The sequence below is a fragment of the Rhinatrema bivittatum genome, chromosome 11 (genome assembly GCF_901001135.1).
Source record: "Rhinatrema bivittatum chromosome 11, aRhiBiv1.1, whole genome shotgun sequence".
Taxonomy (NCBI): Eukaryota; Metazoa; Chordata; class Amphibia; order Gymnophiona; family Rhinatrematidae; genus Rhinatrema; species Rhinatrema bivittatum.
In genome coordinates this window covers 86,304,211-86,310,210 of record NC_042625.1, presented here as the reverse complement: position 1 = coordinate 86,310,210, position 6,000 = coordinate 86,304,211, and positions in this window count along the sequence as shown.

Sequence of the window (6,000 nt, the reverse complement as noted above, 5' to 3'; positions counted from 1 at the left end):
CTCTGGGGATAGGGAAATACCGACAGTACCTGAATGTAAACCGATGTGATAAATCAGATCGAATGTCGGTATGTATAAAAAAATAAATAAATAAATAAATAATACAGCCCCTTTTGGGGTGGCAATGAGAGTCCCCCAAAAGATGACCATTTGAAACAGCGGCAAGACAGAGCTGTCTGAGGGCAGCTCGGATGCGGGCACGTCCTGGGCACCAGGTTACTGACCTGGGTACCATTCAAGAACTGTCAAACAGCAGAGCCCTCATATGTGAGCCATGTTACAGTGGATACAGAGTTTTGGACCCATGTTACAGTGGATACAGAGCTATGGGCCCATGTTACAGTGAATACAGAGTTATGGGCCCATGTTACAGTGGATACAGAGTTATGGTCCCATGTTACAGTGAATACAGAGCTATGGGCCCATGCTACAGTGAATACAGAGCTATGGGCCCATGTTACAGTGAACACAGAGTTATGGGCCCATGTGACAGTGGATACAGAGCTATGGGCCCATGTTACAGTGAACACAGAGTTATGGGCCCATGTGACAGTGGATACAGAGCTATGGGCCCATGTTACAGTGAACACAGAGTTATGGGCCCATGTGACAGTGGATACAGAGCTATGGGCCCATGTTACAGTGGATACAGAGTTATGGGCCCATGTTACAGTGAACATAGAGTTATGGGCCCATGTGACAGTGGATACAGAGCTATGGGCCCATGTTACAGTGAACACAGAGTTATGGGCCCATGTGACAGTGGATACAGAGCTATGGGCCCATGTTACAGTGGATACAGAGTTATGGGCCCATGTTACAGTGAACACAGAGTTATGGGCCCATGTGACAGTGGATACAGAGCTATGGGCCCACGTTACAGTGAACACAGAGTTATGGGCCCATGTGACAGTGGATACAGAGCTATGGGCCCATGTTACAGTGGATACAGAGTTATGGGCCCATGTGACAGTGGATACAGAGCTATGGGCCCATGTTACAGTGGATACAGAGTTATGGGCCCATGTTACAGTGAACACAGAGTTATGGGGCCATGTGACAGTGGATACAGAGCTATGGGCCCATGTTACAGTGAACACAGAGTTATGGGCCCATGTGACAGTGGATACAGAGCTATGGGCCCATGTTACAGTGAACACAGAGTTATGGGCCCATGTTACAGTGGATACAGAGTTATGGGCCCATGTTACAGTGAACACAGAGTTATGGGCCCATGTGACAGTGGATACAGAGTTATGGGCCCATGTTACAGTGAACACAGAGTTATGGGCCCATGTGACAGTGGATACAGAGCTATGGGCCCATGTTACAGTGAACACAGAGTTATGGGCCCATGTGACAGTGGATACAGAGCTATGGGCCCATGTTACAGTGAACACAGAGTTATGGGCCCATGTTACGGTGGATACAGAGCTATGGGCCCATGTTACGGTGAACACAGAGTTATGGGCCCATGTTACGGTGGATACAGAGTTATGGGCCCATGTTACGGTGAACACAGAGTTATGGGCCCATGTTACGGTGGATACAGAGTTATGGGCCCATGTTACAGTGAACACAGAGCTATGGGCCCATGTTACAGTGAATACAGAGCTATGGGCCCATGTTACAGTGAACACAGTTATGGGCCCATGTTACAGTGGATACAGAGTTATGGGCCCATGTTACAGTGGATACAGTGTTATGGGCCCATGTTACAGTGAATACAGAGCTATGGGCCCATGTTACAGTGAACACAGAGCTATGGGCCCATGTTACAGTGAACACAGAGCTATGGGCCCATGTTACAGTGAACACAGAGTTATGGGCCCATGTTACAGTGGATACAGAGCTATGGGCCCATGTTACAGTGAATACAGAGTTATGGGCCCATGTTACAGTGGATACAGAGCTATGGGCCCATGTTACAGTGAATACAGAGTTATGGGCCCATGTTACAGTGGACACAGAGTTATGGGCCCATGTTACAGTGAACACAGAGCTATGGGCCCATGTTACAGTGGATACAGAGTTTTGGACCCATGTTACAGTGGATACAGAGCTATGGGCCCATGTTACAGTGAATACAGAGTTATGGGCCCATGTTACAGTGGATACAGAGTTTTGGACCCATGTTACAGTGGATACAGAGTTATGGGCCCATGTTACAGTGAATACAGAGTTATGGGCCCATGTTACAGTGGATACAGAGCTATGGGCCCATGTTACAGTGAATACAGAGTTATGGGCCCATGTTACAGTGGATACAGAGTTATGGACCCATGTTACAGTGAACACAGAGTTATGGGCCCATGTTACAGTGGATACAGAGTAATGGGCCCATGTTACAGTGAATACAGAGTTATGGGCCCATGTTACAGTGAACACAGAGTTATGGGCCCATGTTACAGTGAATACAGAGTAATGGGCCCATGTTACAGTGGATACAGAGTAATGGGCCCATGTTACAGTGAATACAGAGTAATGGGCCCATGTTACAGTGGATACAGAGTAATGGGCCCATGTTACAGTGAATACAGAGTTATGGGCCCATGTTACAGTGGATACAGAGTTATGGACACGCCGGTGTTCACCAGCTCCTGTAAGGTCGCTGGGCCCTGCGTCTGCAAACAGGTCGGCCGGCTGTGTGCGCATGTTAGCACGCACTTCTATGCACTTTCAGGCCGATGAAATATGGATACGCTAAAACACATGCGTCCGAACTGGGCGCACGCACAATCACCTCTCCCGGGTGCCCAATGCAATAAGCAAATGAGCTGCCGAGCTAAAAAGGAGGTCCCTAGTGCATCCATCGTATCCGCTACCCAGGAGACGTGGCTGTGCCTGGGTTAGGAAAAAAGACGCTCACGTTACGAGCGTCCTATCCCACAGCAGCTGATTTACCGGCACGATACGCACGTAATAAACACGGCCCAGAGCGTGTATATTGTGCGCCCTGACATTTTTTTTCCCTGTCCAGACTTTTTTTTTTTTTGCGTGGAGCTGTTTTCTGTGGTATCGCGACGATACTAAGAAGGGGGAACCACAGAAAAGCAGTTTTTTTTGTTTTTAAGATGAGCCCTTGTTGCGCAGGAAGACTTCACGCCTGCTCCGGGGCAGGCGTAACATTTTATGGGTTAAAAAGTGCATCTTGGGCACACAGAATTTTTGCATCACAGGGTAATTAATAGCTAATAGCATCTACATAGCATTTACATATATACGTGATGAGCACTATTAGTTACACACGAATTTGGACGCGCTGATCCCCTTACGGCATTGGAGGTTAAGCACACTCGTTACCCTGTGCGCACTTTACTGCATTGGCCCCATTGTGCGTACAGCTCGACTCCTGATTCAACAAGGACTTTAGCAGGCAAAAAACTCTGCACACAATATGAGTACAAGTGCACACAACTTAGGGTGCATCCATGCAAATCCTATGCTAATCAAGGCAATTAACTATTGCTCTCCAATGCAGAGAGGCCCTAGGCTTAACTCAGGTTTTCTTAATGGTGGAAATGTAAGTCTGGGTCAGAGGTGAAGCAAAGTTTCTGGTGCTGAACCCGGAGTTCATGGTGCCAGCATCCTGTACTTAGGATTTTGGTGCAGAAAACAATTTGTGTGCAGGACCCCTGTTCTGTGCACACTAAGTATGTCTCTCTCTAAAAATAAGGTTTGCTGAAATTCAGGGCCAGAGGGAGGTACAAGGAGAGCAGAATGGGACACGGAGTACCGCCAGACTACAGGGATCACGGGGGTATGGACAGAGACGCAGGCAGTGAGAAATCACAAGAGCACAGAGACCACACGTGGGCACAGAGAGGGAGCGACAGAACATGGCAGAAGTTTAAGGACCACGTGTGGGCAAGGGAGCCAACTTTTCAAAATGAAAGTGAACAGAAATCACCCCATCCTGAACACGGGGAAGGAGCTTGCTCAGCCTTGGGGGTGTTCAAGCGGCCACAGAGTTGGCACCAATGCACCAGGGTACAGAGGAAGGCAGCGAGGAGAACATGGCAGGAGTTTAGGGGACTACACGTGGGTATGGAGAAAGGCAGGCAGCCTGACGGCACAGCAGGAGTATGGGGAGGCAGAGGGCGAGAGAATGCAGATGAGGGGCCCGAGGAACTCACAACCTCCAACTAAATGCAGGCGGTCAGGAACACCCGAAGCTTGTCCTAATTTTTTTTTCACTAACAGCAGGCATAGAGGAGCATGCACAGCTCTCAGGCTCGTTGTGCTGCAGATGGGTGACGTGTCTGGGACGTCCATGAAAAACAGTTGCTTCTCATGCGTTACTGGCAATTTTCAGAAAAGTGAATGTCTTTCATACCCTCACTATCTTTCTTCTAGGTCCTTCAGTCTCATCTCCGGAGACTTTTGGTGCAGACCCTACCCCATTTTGGACCTGGACCAGTCTGTTCTCATTGGGAGGTGTGGCCTCCAGAGGTGGACACTTCTCCAGCTGAGACCTCACCCGCGATCCGTACAGCTATTACCACCACCTCCTTTCTTCCTGGTTTGCTCATTCCTCGTCCCACCGTTTTGCTACTGTGAGATCATTTGCGCCGTCTCTCCCGTTTGCTCAATGCGCCCATCTTGTATTGCACGCTCGGGTTTCCACGCATCACCCGACACGAGGGGCTGTGACGGACACCCAGAGCAAAGGAGGCAGCTGGTCAAGCTCCGAATGCAGATGTGCGAAACATTTCTGCACCGATACTTAAAAAGCACAGGAATCCAAGTGATCATCCCCCTGGAAATTATTTTTCACTCCAAACTCTGAAATATATTCCAAATGATCCTTTGAGCCTGTATTTTATTTTTTGGAAGGCTTCACCTTAACTCTCAGAAATATTAGTTCCCCTCTCCTTTGGTCCAACACATTTTTTTTTTTTTTTTTTGTTGCCCTTCTCTGAAACGCCTCATCACCTATAAACTGTGCTTGCATTAAAAAAAAAAAAAAAGAGAGAGGCAACATCTTTACCAGCGAAAGGGTGCACAATCCCCAATCCTTGCCAAGCACTTCCTGAAGCGAGATGCTACCCGTCCTGCGGGCCATGGCTGGGAAGCCCATCTGCCGCCTCGCCTGCTCTGGAAGGCCTCCGACACGGCTTCAGCTGCTGTGACTTGATTAATGAGCCCCAGAAGTTCCTCCTCCTGGGGATGGCAGGATGCTCAGGGCTGACTGGGCAGGGGTCCAGGAATCCCACCTGTTCTGACAGGGAGGAAGTTTCCGGGAGACCTTCTTCCACCCTCAGAAGTCGGGGCTCACGCAGCTGGAGAGCAGACATAACAGGAGGCTCGGATAGCCCTTGCTCTCCTAGCCTGGGACAGCTGGGTGAAGATAAGGGGTGGAGGGGGAGGGGATGTCGGTGTCTCTTGCCTACGTTAGCAGGCTGGGAATAGATCCCATCACTCTGTGTGTGTGTGCTGACCTGGGAGGGTAGGGCGATTGCATGCTCTCGACATGGAGCTGGCATGTTTTCTGCTATTGTTGCCAGCGCTTATGGGAATGATGACCATTATGGGATGATGGTGTGGCTCCTTTCGTCCAGTGTATGCAGGCCCCATGCAAGCAGCCACCTCTGGGATATGTGGTCAGGCAGCTGGTCGCCAGTTGTTCCCGTTCTACCTCAATTAAAGTTGGGTAAACTGAGGGGGGATGGCTCCCGCTCAGATGGTAGGCTAGGGGTGACACGGGGTCAGCATCTCGGGGTCGGTACCATGAGTGGCAATGGGCCGATAGAAACCACGAGTGCCTGCAAAATATTTTTCAGGGTGGAGGGGAGAGGAGAAGCATAACCAAAGAATAGGGGCAGGCAGAAACAAAGCCAGAAATAATTATAAAAAGTCGGGGGCTGACCCCCCACGACAGAGACTCCTGAGACTATTTCTAAGCGCTGGGGGCTAGCAGGCGGGTTGCGATTTTCCGCATATCGGTGGAATCACAGGCAGCTGGAGGGACTGATTCCCTATGACATACGAATGTTTCTA